The sequence below is a fragment of the Tursiops truncatus genome, chromosome 2 (genome assembly GCF_011762595.2).
Source record: "Tursiops truncatus isolate mTurTru1 chromosome 2, mTurTru1.mat.Y, whole genome shotgun sequence".
Lineage (NCBI taxonomy): Eukaryota > Metazoa > Chordata > Mammalia > Artiodactyla > Delphinidae > Tursiops > Tursiops truncatus.
This window is the reverse complement of record NC_047035.1, coordinates 111,066,466-111,088,645: the sequence shown is the minus strand read 5'-3', so window position 1 is coordinate 111,088,645 and position 22,180 is coordinate 111,066,466. Positions and strand designations below refer to the sequence as shown.

The window sequence follows — 22,180 nt, the reverse complement described above, 5'->3', positions numbered from 1 at the left end:
CTACTATATATAAAATAAATAAACAACAAAGTCCTACTGTATATCACAGGGAAATATATTCAATATCATGTAATAAACCATAATGGAAAAGAATCTATACATATGTATAAGTGAATCACCTTGCTGTACACCAGAAACACAACACTGTAAATCAACTATACTTCAACTTAAAAGTGGGGGGGCAGGGAAAGCAAGAGACTAGCAGTTTTGTGTCTTATTAATATAATCACATTTGATTCTCATTAACTACAAAGTGAGTATTATCTCCATTTTCCAGAAGGAAACTGTAAGGAGTCAAATGTTGACTCAACCACCATTGCCAGTTGCTTCACTTCTGTGAATCACAGTTTACTCACCAGTAAAATACGACTAGTACTATATACCTCATAGGTACCTCATATGGTGATCTTTAGGACTAAATGAGATAATGTATATACTTAAAAATGTGGAAATGTTAGCCCCATTTTTCTTGCAGAGATGTTACTAATTTGCTCAAAGTCACAAATTAGAAGTTTAATAAGAGATAAAACTGGAGATTGAAACCAGATTAAATGACTAGAACCCAATTTTTAAACTCTTAGTCCAGTGTTTGCCATTACACTACATTTTCATTGTACTCCACTTTGTATTATTTATCTTTCTACTACTACAGCATGCTAAATTAAACAACAAAAAAAGTATGTCCCAAATGTCACATACTACCCTCCAAATTTTCATTGAAAATAGTCAACAAGTTTCTTCATTCCCAATTGCTAATAGAGGGCTCATATTTTAGATTATTTAAGACTAAGGAATCCATGAACTAGTCACTCAACAGAATGCCATGTCCTCAAGATAATGCCATATTAACCCAGATATTCTAAAACTAAAAAGGTTATATACATGAATGTATAGCAGTTTATTCACAATAATCCCCAACTGGAAACAAACCAAATGTTCATCAACTGATGACTGGGCAAATAAACTGTGGTTCATCTATACAATGGAATACAACTCAGCAATAAACTGATACCTGATATCGGCAGCAACATGGATGAACCTTAAAAGCATTTGCTAAGAGTAAGAAGCCAGACACAAAAGGTTACTTACCCACTTATGATTCAATTTATATGACATTCTGGAAAAAAAAGTTATAGGGGTAAAAGATCAGTAGTGGCAGAAAGGGAATGACTATAAAGGGGCATGAGGGACTTTTGGGGAGTAATGGAAATGTTCTAGATTTTGATTGTTATATATACATGAGTATATATATCTGTCAACTCATCTAACTGTACACTTTAAAAGGGGTGCATTTTAGGGACTTCCCTGGTGGTTCAGTGGGTAAGACTCTGCGCTCCCAATGCAGGGGGCCCGGGTTCGACCCCTGGTCAGGGAACGAGATCCCACATGCATGCTGCAACTAAGAGTCCGCACACTGCATGCTGCAACTAAGAAGCATGCGGAGCAGCCACAGATAGATAAATAAATAAATAAACAAATATTCAAAAGGGGTGCATTTTATTGTATGTAAATTATACCTCAATAAATCTGACTTTTAAAACAACTTGTAAAATTAGTCAAGAATAAATGCATTGCCATTGGTTTTTTTGAGCAATAAATGCTATGAAAATATAGAAGAAACTAATAAAATAGGTCAAATAAGCAAAAAGAGATAGTATATTTTAGAAAAATTCTATAATTTTGAGCCTGATAGGCCTAATTTTTTTTTAACATCTTTATTGGGGTATAATTGCTTTACAATGGTGTGTTAGTTTCTGCTTTATAACAAAGTGAATCAGTTATACATATACATATGTTCCCCTATCTCTTCCCTCTTGCGTCTCCCTCCCTCCCACCCTCCCTATTCCACCCCTCTAGGTGGTCACAAAGCACCGAGCTGATCTCCCTGTGCTATGCGGCTGCTTCCACTAGCTATCTATTTTACGTTTGGTAGTGTATATATGTCCATGACTCTCTCTCGCCCTGTCACAGCTCACCCTTCCCCCTCCCCATATCCTCAAGTCCGTTCTCTAGGAGGTCTGCGTCTTTATTCCTGCCTTACCCCTAGGTTCTTCATGACATTTTTTTTTCTTAAATTCCATATATATGTGTTAGCATACGGTATTTGTCTTTTTCTTTCTGACTTACTTCACTCTGAATGACAGACTCTAGGTCTATCCACCTCATTACAAATAGCTCAATTTCGTTTCTTTTTATGGCTGAGTAATATTCCATTGTATACAGGTGCCACATCTTCTTTATCCATTCATCCGATGATGGGCACTTAGGTTGTTTCCATCTCTGGGCTATTGTAAATAGAGCTGCAATGAACATTTTGGTACATGACTCTTTTTTTTTTTTTTTTAACATCTTTATTGGGGTATAATTGCTTTACAATGGTGTGTTAGTTTCTGCTTTATAACAAAGTGAATCAGCTATACACACACACATGTTCCCATATCTCTTCCCTCTTGCGTCTCCCTCCCTCCCACCCTCCCTATCCCACCCCTCCAGGCTGTCACAAAGCACCAAGCCAATATCCCTGTGCCATGCGGCTGCTTCCAACTAGCTATCTACCTTACTACGTTTGTTAGTGTGTATACGTCCATGACTCTCTCTCGCCCTGTCCCAGCTCACCCTTCCCCCTCCCCATAACCTCAAGTCCGTTCTCTAGGAGGTCTGCGTCTTTATTCCTGCCTTACCCCTAGGTTCTTCATGACATTTTTTTTCTTAAATTCCATATATATGTGTTAGCATATGGTATTTGTCTTTTTCTTTCTGACTTACTTCACTCTGTATGACAGACTCTAGGTCTATCCACCTCATTACAAATAGCTCAATTTCGTTTCTTTTTATGGCTGAGTAATATTCCATTGTATATATGTGCCACATCTTCTTTATCCATTCATCTGATGATGGACACTTAGGTTGTTTCCATCTCCGGGCTATTGTAAATAGAGCTGCAATGAACATTTTGGTACATGACTCTTTTTGAATTTTGGTTTTCTCAGGGTATATGCCCAGTAGTGGGATTGCTGGGTCATATGGTAGTTCTATTTGTAGCTTTTTAAGGAACCTCCATACTGTTCTCCATAGTGGCTGAACCAATTCACATTCCCACCAGCAGTGCAAGAGTGTTCCCTTTTCTCCACACCCTCTCCAGCATTTATTGTTTCTAGATTTTTTGATGATGGCCATTCTCACTGGTGTGAGATGATATCTCACTGTAGTTTTGATTTGCATTTCTCTAATGATTAATGATGTTGAGCATTCTTTTGTGTGTTTGTTGGCAGTCTGTATATCTTCTTTGGAGAAATGTCTATTTAGGTCTTCTGCCCATTTTTGGATTGGGTTGTTTGTTTTTTTGTTATTGAGCTGCATGAGCTGCTTGTAAATTTTGGAAATTAATCCTTTGTCGGTTGCTTCATTTGCAAATATTTTCTCCCATTCTGAGGGCTGTCTTTTGGTCTTGTTTATGGTTTCCTTTGCTGTGCAAAAGCTTTGAAATTTCATTAGGTCCCATTTGTTTATTTTTGTTTTTATTTCCATTACTCTAGGAGGTGGGTCAGAAAGGATCTTGCTGTGATTTATGTCATAGAGTGTTCTGCCTATGTTTTCCTCTAAGAGTTTGATAGTTTCTGGCCTTACATTTAGGTCTTTAATCCATTTTGAGCTTATTTTTGTGTATGGTGTTAGGGAGTGATCTAATCTCATACTTTTACATGTACCTGTCCAGTTTTCCGAGCATCACTTATTGAAGAGGCTGTCCTTTCTCCACTGTACATTCCTGCCACCTTATCAAAGATAAGGTGTCCATATGTGTGTGGGTTTATCTCTGGGCTTTCTATCCTGTTCCATTGATCTATCTTTCTGTTTTTGTGCCAGTACCATACTGTCTTGATTACTGTAGCTTTGTAGTATAGTCTGAAGTCAGGGAACCTGATTCCTCCAGCTCCGTTTTTCGTTCTCAAGATTGCTTTGGCTATTCGGGGTCTTTTGTGTTTCCATACAAATTGCGAAATTTTTTGTTCTAGTTCTGTGAAAAATGCCAGTGGTAGTTTGATAGGGATTGCGTTGAATCTATAGATTGCTTTGGGTATTAGAGTCATGTTCACAATGTTGATTCTTCCAATCCAAGAACATGGTATATCTCTCCATCTATTTGTATCATCTTTAATTTCTTTCATCAGTGTCTTATAATTTTCTGCATACAGGTCTTTTGTCTCCTTAGGTAGGTTTATTCCTAGATATTTTATTCTTTTTCTTGCAATGGTAAATGGAAGTGTTTTCTTGATTTCACTTTCAGATTTGTCATCATTAGTATATAGGAATGCCAGAGATTTCTGTGCATTAATTTTGTATCCTGTTACTTTACCAAATTCATTGATTAGCTCTAGTAGTTTTGTAGTAGCATCTTTAGGAATCTCTATGTATAGTATCATGTCATCTGCAAACAGTGACAGCTTTACTTCTTCTTTTCCGATTTGGATTCCTTTTATTTCCTTTTCTTCTCTGATTGCTGTGGCTAGACTTCCAAAACTATGTTGAATAAGAGTGGTGAGAGTGGGCAACCTTGTCTTGTTCCTGATCTTAGTGGAAATGCTTTCAGTTTTTCACCATTGAGGATGATGTTTGCTGTGGGCTTGTCATATATGGGATAGGCCTAAATTTGAATACTGGTAAGCTAGACAATGCTGGAGTAGTTAGGTAAGCTTTCCAAATCTAAATTTTCTCTGCTGTAAAGCTGAGATAATACCTTCTACTTCATAAAGTAGTCATAAGATTAACTGAACAATTTGGTTCCTACCACATAGTAGGCAAACAAAGGAAAATGTCTATGGATGAAGTGGTGTTTCTCTTTTTATGTCAATAAAGAGTAATCTTCATCTCTCTACCTGTATCAGTCCATTTAATCACCACATATTTGTTAAATATCTATTATATGGTATAGTAACATTTTCTCAAATAAGCAATCTCAAAAAAAGAGAAGTACATGTGTCCCCTGAAAAGAACACCTTCCTCTAAGCTTCTGTAATTTTTATCATCTCAGAAAAGTTGATAAGAACAGCGATCAAGAAACAGTACAGGGCTTCCCTGGTGGTGAGGTGGCTGTGAATCCGCCTGCCAATGCAGGGGACATGGGTTCAAGCCCTGGTCCAGGAAGATCCCACATGCCGCAGAGCAACTAAGCCCGTGCGCCACAACTACTGAGCCTGCGTTCTAGAGCCCGCGAGCCACAACTACTGAAGTCTGCGTGCCACAACTACTGAAGTCTGCGTGCCACAACTACTGAAGCCCGCGTGCCACAACTACTGAAGCCCACGCACCTAGAGCCCGTGCTCTGCAACTAGAGAAGCCACCGCAACGAGAAACCCACGCACTGCAACGAGGAGTGGCCCCTGTTCTCCAAAACTGGAGAAGGCCCACACGTGCAGCAACGAAGACCCAGTGCAGCTATAAATGAATGAATGAATGAATGAAACAATACAATCTGCCTTTCCACAGAATAATATATGGGTAAGGAACATAAATTTTATCAGCAATAAATGTGAATTAAATAAGATTTAAGCTAAGATTTCCCAGATATACAATTTTCTAAGCAAATAGGAAGGTTACCAAATTAAATTAACTTCAGCACTGTAGGAACTTTCATTTAACTCGTACTTAAGACCCTTCTGCATGCTAAGCAAGGGGTATAGATAACACTGTGGGTTTTAAAATTTGAGATGAATGTAAATTACACAGAAATTCCACTTACCTAAATAAATAAGGTGACTGAAGTAGGAATAAAATGTATACAAAATAGAGTTTTTTAATGTGTAGAAATACATTTCTATACATTTACTAAGGGTTGAAACTAAATTTTCAGTGACATTTAAATAAACAGTCTCAGATCTTGGCACTAGAATTATTTACAATGGTGAAACTTGAATTACAAATATTTGGCAAAGATAAAATTATATCTTCTGTTTTTCTTCCCAAATCAAAATCTTTTCCTCCACATATGTAGGTGTATATCGTGTATACTTCATATATATATACACACATTGTTCTTGCAACAAGCCCCATCATATAGCCCATACACTGCTTCATGTTTTTAAAAAATTGCTCCTTTAAAACAGAATTTAAAGTATTATCCCACATCTCATAAGCTTTAGGTTTCAAAATGCAGCAAGTATTGATTAAGGAATAAGAAATTAAGATGACACACAAATCTTCCCGTCTCTATAAAGCCGAAAACAAAGCAGCTATGGCCTCCAAACAATCCAATAGGAATCTGGGTTATAAATCGAGCTTCTCTGTGATGCACATTTATAATAAGGATAGAGAGCATTCTTTTTTGTTAGTGCTAAAACTCCATCTCTGGGAAGCAGAATGAATTTAAAAAGAAGCTTAACATTATACACTAAATTTGAAGACATGGCACCAATGTTTTCCACCTCTTTACTATCGCCTGGAGAAAGGAAGGGGAAGGGTGTTCAACCAAGTTATTGACGTCTATTTCTTGACTGAAAACTAAATTCTTCTAGCAGTTTCTTGGTGTAAATTTACAGTCTGAATGCAAAAATCAAACAAAGGGACTTTGTTTATAAGCTAAAAACAAACGTTAAGTCCATGAAACTTTTATTTCTCATTCTCCACTTTAGTCATAAGGAGTAACTACAGAGGTCATAGGAATTTGGTGGTTTCAAGATTTTGGGGGGTCATATGGAATCTTTTACATGTTTTTCATATATTTTAGAAATTAAAACTCTTGGAAGTTATAGAGTACCCTAAAGTTAAATATGCCCAACTTGAACATAAGGAACTCCTTTTCTGTAAGGAACCCCTTAAGGTGACTCATCAAATTCTAAGCCAGTATAACTTCCTTCAGCCTTTCCAGGAAAATGAGAAATTACCCTAAAATACCTAAATATGGATATTCTACAATATTTAATAATGCCAAATAAATTATTTCTTTACATTATTAGGAAATTATTACTCATTTGTATATTCTCTGCCTCATTCCTTACTGTCTGCTCCGCCTCCCCAAATAGTACATACTCTACTCAAACAGAAACGCTAACAATTAGTCTATGATTTTAGACTAACCTAAAGCTTTTAACTCTCTCGGGATGAATTTTATATGCCCTCGCTGTTGCATTTATATCAGAAAATAAACTCCTTAAGGAGAGAAACCATGTGTAAATGGATTTTTTCCCCCTCCTGAAGTGCCTAGGAATACTGGGTTTTTGTTTTGTTTCGTTTTCTTTCCATATGATGGTCTAATTATTCTTGGAATACATTTGAATACATTTCTATGGATATAATTCCCACCCCAAATTCTACTTTGCTAGCCTAAACATGGAGTTATTTTTTCCCTGTAAGGAGAAGTAGCTAGTTTGGGAAGTGCAAAGGATCACAAGCTCTGCAACAATTAAAAACATTTAGAGAGCAATGCTTCAATTTTTTTTTTTTTAAGCATTTGAAATCTTTAAGACAAATGGCAGAATAAGATACAAGCACAGCAATTTCTATTTTCACTACAAATAAACCTAGGAGGAAGGAAGGAAAATGGGCACGAGCGTACACATATACACACACACACGCACACACAAAGAGGATTCATGTAGTTACACAAACCCCATTGTACCAAGTGACAAATCAAAATGTTTTCCTGGAAAAACATTTTGTAATATAACATAATATTATGTATTTCATTTAAGGTGCTGTTACTTAGAAGTATCACTGATTATTTAGAATAGAATATTACAGCTGGATCAGTCCAGAGCTGCTAATGACTATATTCAACCATATTCTACCAGACTGATACTATTGTCTGGACTCATCAACATACTAGCTACATACGGGAAGTTGTTCTCTAGCTTAAATAATTAGAAATACGTTATTTTCCTGCAAATAAAAGGGAACTATGATCACTCAGACAATATTCTGTTTTACTCCATCCAAAGGTGTATATGAAAAAATGAAACACATATATATCCTAAATGGGAAAAGCTCATAAGCATATATAAAGATATATATCATAAATCGGTGTTGAATCCTGTCAAATGCTTTTTCTGCATCTACTGAGATGGTCATATGATTTTTGTACTCTATTTTGTTAACGTGTCATTTAGGCCAGTGTTTCCTTATTGACGTTCTGTCTGGTTGAGCTATCTATTGATGTAAGTGGGGTGTTATAGTCCCCTACTATTGCCTCACTGTCAATTTCTCCCTTTTGGTTTGTTAATAATTGCTTTATATATTTTGGTGCTCCTATGTTAGGTGTCTTCTTTATGGATTGTTCCCTTTATCATTATATTATGCCCATCTTTGTCTCCTGTTACCTTTTATGGCTTGAAGTCTATGGTGTCTGATATGAGTATGGCTACATTCACTTTCTTTTGCCTGCCATTTACTTACAGTATCACCTTCCATCCCTTCACTGTGAACCTGTGTTTGTATTTAGAACTGAGATGAGTCTCCTGGAGGCAGCATCTAGGTGGACCTTGTTTTTGAATCCATTCAGCCAGTCTAGGTCTTTTGATTGGAGCATTTAGTTCATTTACATTTAAAGTAATTGATAGATATATATGTACTTATTGCCATTTTGTAAATTGTTTTGGGGTTGTTTCTGTAGTTCTTTTTGTTCTTTTCTTCTTCTTTTGTTCTCTTCCCTTGTTATTTGATGACTCTCTTTAGTGTTACATTTGGATTCTTTTCTATTTTTTTTTTTTGTGTGTGTATCTATCATAGATGTTTGGTGTTTGGTTACCATGAGGTTTATATATAGCTATCTATGTGATTATTTTAGTTGCTACTCTCTTAAATTCAAAGGTATTTAGACAACTCTGCATTTTTTACTCCCCTCCCTGCACAATTATTATTTTTGACATATTTTACATCTCTCTGTTTTGTGTATCCTTAACAACTTATTGCAGATATACATTTACTACTTTTGTCTTTTAACCTTCCTACTAGCTTTGTATGTGGTGGATTTACTACCTTCACCATGTATTTGCTTTTACTGATGAGCTTTTACCTTTCAACTTTCTAGTTGTGGCCTTTTCTATTTTGCTTAGAGAAGCCCCTTTAACATTTCTTGTAAAGTTGGTGGTGGTTTGGTGGTGCTTTTTTGTCTGTAAAATTTCTGATCTCTCCATTAAATCTGAATGAAAGACTTCTTGGGTAGAGTATTCTTGGCTGTAAGTTTTTCCCTTTCATCACTTTAAATATATTGTGCCACTCCTTCTGGTATGTAGAGTTTCTGCTGAAAACTCAGCTCATAGCCTTATAGGAGTTCCCTTGTACAAGACTTGTTTTTTCCTTGCTGCTTTTAATATTCTTTCTTAAATTTTTACCATTTAAATTATAATGTGTCTTGGTGTGGTCCTCTTTAGGTTGATCCTGTTTGGATCAACTCTGTGCTTCCTAGGCATGGATGTCTGTTTCCTTTCCCAGGAAGTTTTCAGCTATTATGTCTTTATATTCTCTGCCCCTTTCTCTCTCTCTCTCTTTTTTTTTTTTTTTTTTTTGCGGTACGCGGGCCTTTCACTGCTGTGGCCTCTCCTGTTGCGGAGCACAGGCTCCGGACGCGCAGTCTCAGCAGCCATGGCTCACAGGCCCAGCCGCTCCATGGCATGTGGGATCTTCCCAGACCGGGGCACGAACCTGTGTCCCCTGCATCAGCAGGTGGACTCTCAACCACTGCACCACCAGGGAAGCCCTCTCTCTTCTGTGGGACCCCTATAGTGCAAATGTTAGTACATTTGATGTTATTTCAGAGGTCTCTTAAACCCTACTCATTTCTTTTTATTCTTTTTCTGTTCAGCTTCAGTGATTTCCACTACTCCTTCTTCCAGTTTGCTGACCTGTTCCTCTGCATCATTTAATCTACTGTTGATTCCTTCTAATGTACTTTTTATTTCAGTTATTGTGTTCTTCATCCTCCTCTTTATATCTTCTGTTTGTTAAAAACTTCTAACTCCTCACTCTGTTCGTACATTCTTCTCCTGAGTTTATTGGTCATCTTTATGATTATTTGAATTCTTCACACTGCCTATCTCCACTTCACTTAGTTCTTCTTCTGGGGTTTTATCTTGTTCCTTCATTTGCAACATGTTCCTCTGTTGCCTCATTTTGCCTAACTTTCTGTTTTTATTTCTATGTATCTGGTAGGTTGGTTATGTTTCCCAATCTTGGAGAAGTGGTCTTTTTAGGAGATGTCCTATGCACCCCAGCAGCATACTCCCCTCTGGTCACTAGGGCTATATGCTCTAGGCGTGCCCCCTCTGTGGGCTACATGGGTCCTTCTGTTGTAATGGGCTGACTACTGTGGGCAGTCTGGTATGCATGGCTGGCCCCTGGTCTGGTTGGCTGCCAGGTCCTGCCTTGAACAGAGGCTGCTGGTTGGCAGGGCTGCGTCACAAGAAGGCTGTTTTCCAGGGTGCCTGAGGGTCAGTGCTGGCTCACCGGTAGGCAGAGCCAGGTTCCTGGGAGGGTGGTTGCAGATTCCAGGGTGTCTCAAAGCTCATGCTGGCCTGCTGGTGAGTGAGGCTGGATCTTGGGCCGGTTGGTCCAAGGTATCTCAGAGTTGGTGTCTGACTACTGGGCTGGGGCCTGGGTGTCCCTGGGCTAGTGTCAGTTCATTGGTGAGTGGAGCAGGGCCCTAGGGTTCCCAACACTGGTGTCAGTTTGCTTGTGGGTGGAGCTGTATACTTGAGCTGCTGGCTAAGGGGCCCAAGGTGTCCCAAAACTGGAGTTGGCCTGCTGGTGGGCAGGGCTTGGACCTAGGAGGTCTCTCAGAGTTGGTGCCGGCCTCCTGATGTGCTGGCAGGGTTCTGACAAGGCAGACTATAGGGCAGTGGTCCTGGGGCCAGTGTCAGCCTGCTGGTGGGCAGAGTTGGGGTCCAGGAGATCCCAGGGCTGGTGCCTGCCCACCAGTGGGTGAATCTGGGTCTTGGGGATAGTGCCGGCCCACTGGCCAGCAGAGCTGCGTCCTAGGGTCTCTGGCTGCAGGGCCCAGGGGTCCCAAAGCTGGTGTTGACTGCTGGTGGATAGGGCCAGGTCCTGACACAGCTGGCTATGGGGTCCAGGGTGTCCTGAAGCTTGTGTTGGCCTGCTAGTGAGGGGGGCTGGATCCTGGGGCAGCTGGCTGAGGGGGCCAAAGTATCTCAGAGCTGGTGTTGGCCTACTGGTAGATAGGCTGGGTCCTGCCACAGCAGGCTACAGTGGTCCTGGGGCTGGTATCTACCCACTGGTGGGCAGGGCCAGGGCCAAGGGGGTTCTGGGGCTATGCCTGCCCACTGGTGGGCAGAGCTGGGTCCTGGGATCTCTGGCTGCAGGGCTTTGGGGGTCCTGGGTCTACTGCCTGTGCGCTGGTCTGTGGGGCCAGGTCCTGGGCCCTGTGGTGTACAGGGCCATGTCAGGGGCAGCTCTGGGCTCAGGGGATTTTAAGGCAGCCTGCCTGCTAGTGGGTGTGGCTGTGCTCAGCTAGTTGCTTGGCTTGAGGTGTCCCAGTACTGGTACCTACAGGCTGGTGAGCAGGGATGGGGCTAGGTCTTGAGCCTAATAAGCTATAGAGAGGATTACAAAATGGTGCTCATTAGCACCAGTGTCCCTGTGGTAGAACAAGCTTCCAAAAATGGCAGCCACCAGTGTCTATGTCCTTAGGGTGGGCTCCAGCTGCCTCCTGCCTCTGTGGGAAGCTCTCCAAGATCAGCACGTGGGTCTGACCCAGGCTCCTTTAAAATTACTTCTGCCTTGGGTCCCGGAGTGTGTGAGATTTTTGTGTACACTCTTTAAGAGTGGAGACTCTACTTCCCACAGCCCTCTGGTCTCCTGAGAGGCCCATGTTGGGATCCCCAGGCCTGGGGTCCTGTACCAGGAAGATGAGCCCTCAGACCATTTGGCTTTGAAGGCCAGTGGGTCTTGCTTTTCTTTTTTTTCTGCCATTTTCTGAGTATTTTTTATGATTCCATTTTCTCTACCACTGACTTATCAGCCATACCTCTTTTTTTCTTCCACTTACATTGTAAATACCACAATATATTGTTATTCTTGACTTAAACAATTATCTTTAAGAAAAAAATTTCTTAAATGAGGGGGAAAAGGCTTTTATATCCACCTACATGTTTACTCTTTACAGTGCCCCTCATTTCTTTTTATAGATGTAAATTTCCATTTGATATCATTTTCTTTCTTCCTGAAGAACTACTTTTAACATTTCTTACAGTGCAGGTGTGTTGGTGACAAATTCTCTAAGCTTTGTTTATCCCCAAAAGTCTTTATTTTGCCTTCCTTTTGGGAAAATCTTTTTTGTCAGGTGCAGAGTTCTAGGTTGAGTGGGGTTTTTTGTTTGTTTTTAAAATTTTTATTTCCAGCACGTTAAGGATGCCACTTCTGGCATGTTTCGTTTCTGACAAGAAGCCTGCAGTAATTTTTATATATTTGCTTGTCTGTTATTTAAGGTGATTCCTCACCCCCAACCCCCGGCCGTTTTTAAGGACTTTTTTCATGACTTTTTGTCATTAGTTTCAACAATTTTTGTGCCTGGTTCTTCTGCTTAGAGATTTGTGAACTTCTACAATCTTTGGGTTTATAGTTTTCAACAAACTTGGTAAATATTTGCCCATTATTTCTTGAAATAGTCTTTCTGTCTCCCTATCTCCTTCTGAAACTTGTTACGCTTACGTTAAACTGCTTGATATTGTCCCATAGCTCATTGGTACTGTCATTTTTCTTCTTCCCCCCGCCCCCAAGTATTTTTTTCTCTTGGTGCTTCATTTTAGATAATTGCCATTGCTATGTCTCTGGGTTTTAACTAATTCTGTTCTCCTGCAATCTGCTGTATTTTTCATTTCAGATATTGTATTTTTCATCTCTAGAAGTTCTATTTGGGTTTCTCTTTTAAAAAATAACTTCCATGTCTCTTCTTGGCATGTTCATGTTTCCCTCTACCTTCCTGAACATATGGAGTATACTTATAATTGCTGCTTTAATATCCTTGCCTGCTAATTCAATCATATGTGTCATTTCTTTCTCTCTTCTTATTGGTTGATTTTGTCCTAGTTATGGGTCATACTTTCCTGCTTCTTTGCATGTCTGGTAAATTTTTTAGGATACAAGACACTATCTTGTACTGTTGGGTATTGGATATTTTTTTTCAGATTTGTTATGGATATATTTATCTTTTGTGCTTCACTATATGGATATGTAGCAGATTTTTAAAAAGCAGAAAACAGTATTTATAGCAAAAATGAATGAACAAATGAATTTGTGCAATTTATTTATTTACCCTCAACAAATTTTTAAGTGTACAGTACTGTTAACTACAAGCTCAATGTTGTACAGGTGATCTCTAGAACTTTTTCATCTTTCATAACTGAAATTTATACCCATTGAACAGCAACTCCCCATTTCCTCTTCCCTCCTGCCCCTGGCAACCTCTATTCTACTTTCTGCTTCGATGAGTCTGACTATTTTAGATACCTCACACAAGTGGAATCATGCAGTATTTGTCCTTCTGTGATGGCTTATCTCACTTAGCATAACGTCCTCAAGGTTCTCCCATGTTGCATGACAGAATTCCTTCTTTTTTAAGGCTGAGTAATATCCCACTGTATGTATATACCACCATTTTCTTTATTCATTCATCTACTGATGAACATTTGGGTTGCTTCCACCTCTTGGCTATTAAATAATGCTTCAATTAACATAGAAGTGTAAATCTCTCTTCAAGATCCTGATTTCAATGATTTTGGATAAATATCCAAAAATGGGACTGCTGCATTACACGGTATGGATTTTTTTGCATTCTTTTAAGTGTTTTTGAGCTTTGTTCTGTGTGTAGTTAAGTTACTTGGATATGGTTTGATCATTTCAAGGCTTACTTTTAAACTTTGTTAGGTAGGGCCAGAGTAGCTTCTAGTCTAGGGCAATACCCTTACAACTTTACCCAATGTCTGTCTGTTAGAGGTCTTTCCACTCTGGCTGGTAGGGCCACCTTACTCTCTGTAATCTCTGAGGATTCTTTTTCCTACTCTTTCCAGTGGTTCTTTTCCTGGTGTTTCGTAGTTATTTCACATGTATGCACAGATTGATATTTAGCCAAAGACTTGAAGGGGCCCTCTATAGGTCTCTGGAACTCTACATTTCTGCAGGCCTCTCCTTTCCAATATTTTACCCTCAAAAGTTTAGCTTCCTTGCCACATAGCTGAACCCCAAACTCAATCCTATGAGACTCCTGGGCTGTTAAGGTTCCCTCTCTCTGCACTGTGGCTTGGAAACACTGTAGGATCACCTCATTTCTCTTTGCTGAGAGATCATTATCCTGGATTGACTTTTACCTAATATCTGAAAAAAGAACAACTAGGAAAGGTGAAGTAAAATTGAGAAGTCAGTTCTTACCACTAATAAGTTTCATTTAATTATTATGCCATTGTTTTGCTGCAACTTAAAAAGTTTCACTTCATTTGTAGCTGACTTCACAGGGGCAAGTGTTAATTACTAAACTACCTCATAAAATATAGTTCTTCTAAAGAGTACACTTAACTCAAGCATGACTGAAAAGGATAATCTTCCGTGGAAATGTAAATTTTTCTTTGTCTCTTCTAATGCTATAAACAACATGAAAACTTTGGCCATCACTCCAAATATACTTTAAATTTTTTAAATATTAAACTTTTAAAATAAGTTTTTAACCACAATGTAATACACACAATGTAATACACATTGATTAATTTTCATAAAGTGAATGCACCCATGTAACCACATCCAGATCAAGAAATATACTATAAGAACACAAGGTTGGTTTAATACTCAGAATTCAAATTAACAGAAAAAAGAGAGAAAAACCATATCATCTCAATAGATTTTATCAAATAGAAGCAGTTAGTAAGATTTACCCAGTCATGAATTTATTAAATGTTTATAGCAAACTATCAGTAGAACAGAACTTCCTTAACCAGCTACAGAGAAGATTGCCTCATGTTATTCCCCTGTCAAAACGCTTCTTCCTAAAGTAACAACTCTCCTGTCTTCTAACACAATAAATCATTTTTTCCTGTTTTTAAACTTTATATAACTGGAATGATATAAAACGTATACTCTTGTGACTGGATTTTTCCACAGATCATTATGTCCCTGAGATTCATCCACATAGTTGTGTACTGCAATACTTCCTTTCTTCTCATTGTTGTATAGTATTCCATTGTACAAATATACCACTATTTAGTTATCCAGTTTGTTGTTGTTGAACACCTAGACTGTTTCCAGTTTTTGGCTACGTGAATACTGCTCTATGAACACTCTTATACATGTGTTTTAGTGAACATATATTAGCATTTCTATTGGGTATACACCTACAAGTGAAATTGTACAGTCATGTGGTTTTGAGTATAAGTTAAGCTTTAGTAAAAAACAATTTTTAAATGTATTAACCAGAGTGGTTAAAGCAATTTATATTCCCACCAACTATGGAAAATGTGTTGCAGATGCAACATAATCTCACCAATATTTGGTATCGTCAGTCTTTTAATCAGGTATATGTAATGCAAATTGCAAATACCCTTTCCCACTCTGTGGTTCGCCTTTTCATTCTTTCTTTTTTTTTTTTTTTTTGGCGGCATGCGGGCCTCTCACTGCTGTGGCCTCTCCCGTTGCGGAGCACAGGCTCCGGACGCGCAGGCTCAGGGGCCATGGCTCATGGGCCCATCTGCTCCGCGGCATGTGGGATCTTCCCGGACCGGGGCACGAACCTGTGTCCCCTGCATTGGCAGGCGGGCTCTCAACCACTGCGCCACCGGGGAAGCCCTGCCTTTTCATTCTTAATGGCGTCTTTTAATGAACAGACTTTCTTAATTTTAATGCAGTTCAATGTATCATTTTTTCCTTTTATTGTTAATGCTATATGCATCCAGTTTTAAGACTCTTTGCCTACTTCAGGGTCACAAAGATAATGTTTTCTTCCAGAAGCTTTATTGTTTTACTTTGCATATCTATAATTTATCTTTTGATTTCTTTATATGTTTTGAGGTCAAGATTCATCTTTTCTCCCCCTACATGGGTATCTAATTGACCTAGTACAATTTATTGAAAAGAATGTCCCTTTCTCTCTGCACTGCAATGTTATCTTTGATATAAATCAAGTCACTATATATGTGTGCATCCGTTGGCTCCATTTTGTTTCATTGGCTTATTTGTCTTTTCTTGTGCCAGAACCATGCTGTCTTTACTATTGTAGCTTTATAAAAGGTCTTGATATCTTGTAGTAAAAATCCTCCAGTTTTGTTATTCTTCAAGACTATCTTGTCTATTCTTGACCCTTTGCATTTTTATAATTTAAGAATCAGCTTGCCAATTTCAAAACCTAACAAACAAATCTTCAGGGATTTTGCTTGAGACCACACTGAATCTATGTGAGGAAAACTGAAATCACACAACACTGACTCTTTGGATCCATGAACTGATATCTTCTTCTATTTTTTGGTCTTAATTTTTCCTAATAATGTCTTAAAATTTTCAGTATAGAGGGCTTTTGTTCGATTAATTTTGTGTATTTGATATTTTTGTGTACTAATATGGTATTATTTAAATTTTTTTACTTTTCGTTTATTGTTAGTATACAGACCTAAAATTGATTTTGTATACCAATCACGTATCTGGCGACCTTGCAATATTAAAATTCACTTTTTAATTCTATCAGTTTATAGATTCTTTCCAATTTTCTTTGTAACAATCATGTCATCTGTAAGTAACTGCAGTTTTATTTCTCTTTCTAGTCATTATGCTTCCTCCCTTACTGCACTGTCTAGGTCAACACTATCCAATAGAACTTTCTGCGATAATGGAAGTGTTCTATATTTGTGGTATATAGTAGCCACTAGTCACATGTGCCTACTGAGAACCTGACAGGTGGCCAGTGTGACTGATGATCTATAATTTTAACTAATTAAAATTTAAATTGCCAAATATGGTACTGGATAGCTCAGGTCTAGGATCTCCAATATAATGGCGATACACATGGTTATGGCAGGGATCTTTGTTTTATTCCTGATTGCAAGATAAATGCCTTCAACATTTTGCCACTATATGTGATACTTGCTGGAGGTTTGCAGGGGAGGTGAATAAAACACCCTATCAGATTAAGGAAGGAATGGTTTGCTATAAGCATTTAAAAAAAATCATAAGTGGGTAAATTTTATCAAATACTATTTGAAAAAACCAATTGAGATGATGTAATTCTCTCTCTCTTTTTTCTATTAATTTAGTCAGTTACATTCATTGAGTTCTGAATGTTATAACAAACTTACGCTCCCATAGTAAATTCAACTTGGTCATGACATCTATTTCTTTATCTATCTATGTAGATTTGATTTGCTAATATTTTCAGAATTTGTTCACCCATGTTCCCAAGAGAAGTGAACTTGAAATTTTCCTTTCTTATGATGTCTTTATCAGGTGTTGATATTAAGGTTATGCAAGCCTCAAAACAGGTTGGGAAATACTTTCTTCTTATCCTCTGAAAGAGTTTTAGTAATATTGATGTTATTTTTTCTGAACATTTCTTGGAAAAATGTATTTGTGATGCCACCTGGACCTAAAAATTTCTTTGTGGAAAAGTTCCAAATTACAGACTCAATTTCACTAATAAATATGGAACTATTCAAATTTTTAATTTTCTGTAAAGTTTTAGCAAACTTTTTTCTAGAATTTGTCCATTTCATCTAAATTTTCACATCTTCTAGCATAAAGTTACTTTTAAAATTCTCTTATTATCTTTTTTTTTTAAGAAGATGTTGGGGCTAGGAGTTTATTAATTAATTAATTTATTTTTGCTGTGTTGGGTCTTCGTTTCTGTGCGAGGGCTTTCTCTAGTTGTGGCAAGCGGGAGCCACTCTTCATCGCGGTGCGCGGGCCTCTCACTATCGCGGCCTTTTTGCGGAGCACAGGCTCCAGACGCGCAGGCTCAGTAGTTGTGGCTCACGGGCCTAGTTGCTCCGCGGCATGTGGGAGCCTCCCAGACCAGGGCTCTAACCCGTGTCCCCTGCATTAGCAGGCAGATTCTCAACCACTGCGCCACCAGGGAAGCCCTCTTATTATCTTTTTTAATGTCTGTAGGACCTGCTAAGATGTCCCCTTCTCATTCTTGAAATTGGAAATTTATGCCTTTTTCTCTTTTTCTTCATTAGTCCTCCAGAGGGTTATCACTTTTATTAGAAGTACTGATTTTGTTGATACTCTCTTTTGTACTTTTGTTTTTACTTTATTAATTTTGTCTCTTTTATTTTCTGCCTTCTACATTCTTTGTAGAAGAATGCTTCTTGCAGGGCTTACATTTGGCCCAAAGCTTTTGCTTAAAAAAGATTACCCTGGTTTTTTTTTTTACTGTCATGTAAAAAATAAATTGATGACTCCCCTGATTTGATTATCTAAGAGTTCATTCTAGTGAATGCTGTGTCTTCAAAAGCTTCCACTGACGTACTTACTCTAGCATCAATTCTACAATGAGCAGTCAATGACTACTGACTTGGTGTGTTACAGGGCTTCACTAATTCTGTTTTCTTTCCCCAAAGTATCATTTTATATAAATAGGGGTCTCTAATGATTAATTGGATACCCTTAATATAGAGCATATGAATTAGCTTAGTCAGGATATTCAAGGCCTGGGACAGTAACAAATATTCCCTATACTCTTAGTGACTTAGCAAAACAAATTTATTTCTTGCTCACACAGGGTCCAATGACTCAAATTATATTTAAACAATTAGTCACCATTGACTTAAGTAGGCAATAATTTTATACATGTATGTGTATGTATGTATTGATATTTATGTATATATATTTATGTATATATTTATAGAATAAAAATTATATATATATATTTGTCTGCTGAAATCTACTCAAGAATATACTAGTTAGCGGGCTTACTCTGGCCATAGACAGAAATCTATATTAAGAGTCCTGATTTACAGATTAGGAATATACATGAACATGAAGTCCTTATAATGTTTCCTATATAGCCATAATTTTTTTTTTTTTTTTTTTCCGTACTTGGGCCTCTCACTGCTGTGGCCTCTCCTGTTGCGGAGCACAGGCTCTGGACGCACAGGCTCAGTGGCCATGGCTCACGGGCCCAGCCATTCCGTGGCATGTGGGATCTTCCCGGACCGGGGCGCGAACCTGTGTCCCCTGCATCGGCAGGCGGACCCTCAACCACTGCACCACTAGGGAAGCCCTATAACCATATTTTGATTTTCACTAAGGAGTTGGGATTTATTTTAGTATAAACTTTCCTGCTGGCAATTTAGCTTTACTCTGAAGACCCATTGTTCCTATGCTGTTTTGCAATGAACACTATGGACAAAAAAGTAAAAATGCTACATTTAAACGGTGACCGATTGACTATATTATTGCGTCAGATTTTCCCATCTTCTGCATCTGTACATTTGTGAGAAAGACAAGGCTTATACAGACCAGGAGGTTTATGAGATATTTGCAAAAATACTCTATTTGCAATGTTTACCTTAATACAGTACTCAGAATTCTATCTAGCATGACACTTCTAACAACAGCAGTGTTTGGAACTTTGCCAAAATCATGTTTATTACTCATGGAATGGTTCTAAAATGTCAATAGTTTGGAACAAAAGACACATCCTTATCCAACTCACCTAACGATAAGCATGTTAGTGATAGAAAATGCCATGACCACAAGATAGTCTAATTACTCTCCCTAATAACGAGGAATTGAAATAGGGTGTGTGTGTGTGTGTGTGTGTGTGTGTGTGTGTGTGTGTGTGTGTGTGTGTGTGTGTAGGAGGCTGAAGTTTGATGAATTTAGAGCCTTAAGTTAGACAAAATCTGAAAATTCACATATATAATACTGGGAAGCTGTACAGCATAGTTAAGGATGTAGGCTTTTAACTGTTCCTTCTCAGTTTGACTCTTGGCTCTATCACTTACTATTAACTGTGTCTCTAAGAAAGTTATTTAACTTGCTTACATCTCAGTTTCCTCATATACCATATGGGTTTAAAGAATAACTACTTCATAGGGTAGGATTAAATGAGTTCATGTATGTAAAGTGTTTCGATCAATGCCAGGCACATACAAAATAATCATACTAAATTTTTTAAAAGTGAGAGAAAGAGTCTTTAATAATTAAAAATGTAAGTCAAAGTTCAAAATTTAAACATACTTCACAGGAAGCCATACACACTTTCAACCTAATGTCTACCCAAGTTTCAAAACCTTCACTACTCCACAAAATAATACTATGCTTTATATATGATGACCTGATCAATAAGTATTTATTGAACATTTATTAGGCACTGGGATGTAAAAACAAGAGGCATAACAACTGCCCCTTAAAACCTTATAATCATCATTAACAAACAAATTATTTAGAATATAAGACCATAAATAATTAAGTGCTAAACTCTGTGGTAAAGAACATAAATCCTGACTAAGAAGACAGGGAATTCCATGAGAGCTGATGTAGGGATGCCTAGTGTACTGCAGGCATTCCCATAACTCAGGGTTTACTCTGCATTATGCCAAGTCCTCGAGAGAACTAAATAGTCTAACCATTCCCTACCATCCTGCAAAAAAAAAAGCTTAAAATATATTTGGCTAATGTTGTAGTCTTTTACTTCTAGTGGTAAGAATCATACTTTTTACGTATGGTGTACTACTATAGGTATATATAGTACTTTCAGCACCTAACTTCACCAGCATAGTTGTGTTGGGCTGCCCATTCTAAAAACAAAATACAAAATGAAAATCACTATTTATTAGTTAAGAGCCAGAAAAGAAAAGTAGACCAACTATACCTTTTAAGTTAGGTTTAGTACTGACATAATTTCTGATGTAAGAATCCTAGAGCTGAGAATATATATATTGAAACAATTTTCCATGCAGTTTTATCATACTTGAAATGTTTTCTATATTTATTGAGAATTTTAATATCCTAGAAATAAATACTAAATAACTAGCAACTTGCCTATATATAAATTTACATTAAGTGTACAATAAGACCACTAACGTAACGAAAATGTTAAGGAAAACACTTACAGCAATTCTACATATAGTTGTTAATTCTGACAGTATGACATTACTACAAGGGTAAAATACCATTAAGATAAAGACGGTTTAATCATTGTGCAAATGGAATTTATTGATCTACCACAAAATGAGCTTATTGACAAAATAGTTTAAAGCATTATTTTCAGCTATACAACACTTTGTCTGCAAATGTTATACTATGAATCATTTTTCTAAGAGTTTAATAAGACTATTAAAAAGTTACTGCAAATGTCTTGAATTTTTGAGATGAATATTTTTGCTGCTAACACCACTGCAGGCATGTGTTGTTTGATTTATAGATGATTTTTATTTTCAAGAAAGCTATTATCATTAATATCATTAGAGAATCCTTCCTGAGACATCAACTGGAGACCCAGTCATATGATTAGCATTAATGAGTATTATGCTGGCGGTTCTTTCATATAACATGTGTAAAATAGGTTTTCCAAAAGGGAAGCCCCTTGAGGTTGAAGAAAACACTATATAAGGTTGAAATAATCTCAGTCTTATCTAATTATTAGTTTCCCTCCCAGAGGCTTAAAAGTTTAGAAAGATTTTCTAATAATTTGCATTACTTTTCTAATCTTAGGAGAAGCAGTGTAGTCTAGTGGACAAGCGTGTAGATTTTTAGGCCAGAAAACAAAAGTTCAAATTCTAACTGTGCCACTATTAGCTGTGTTACCCTGGATAAATTTTCTCTATTTGTGAAATGTGGACATGCCATGTAGGCTAACTGTGAGGATTAAATTAAATAATATGGAAAACAAAGTGCCTGACTTGGAGTCAACCAAAGAACAGCTGCTCAGAAGAAGCTAAACTCCATCCTTCCTCAATTTTGCAATTTTGGAATGCTGATTTCAACACTGGAAGGTAAAACTGATATTATCAACTGACACACAAGCACAACTACTTGTAGTTGCTACTTAATAGTCTCAGACTCTAAAGTATACTCAACTGAAGTCACAAAGTTCACCTTCCTAGCCTTCTAAATATAATAAGGAAGTAGGTTGCCATCAAAACCCTTAAAAAACAAACAAAACCCCACACTCTTTTTTTCCTGTTCAGGAAAAGGGAAGAAGGAAATTAAAGAAGAAAATATATATATATAAACTCTTCTGGTGTTCTGAGACCAA

At 37.6% G+C, this 22,180-nt stretch overlaps 1 protein-coding gene across 3 annotated transcripts in view; it reads right to left on the bottom strand.

The window, feature by feature from the left end:
• The window catches only part of GLCE (glucuronic acid epimerase), a 129,120-nt gene that overhangs the window by 28,225 nt on the left and 78,715 nt on the right, over positions 1-22,180 (bottom strand). The window contains exon 2 of one of the 3 annotated variants that reach the window (XM_033851899.2): positions 1,090-1,117. The exons of the other annotated variants lie outside the window; for them this stretch is intronic. The gene's annotated coding sequence lies outside the window, so the exon portion shown is untranslated. The remainder of the gene's footprint in view (positions 1-1,089; positions 1,118-22,180) is intronic. 3 annotated transcript variants of the gene reach the window in all.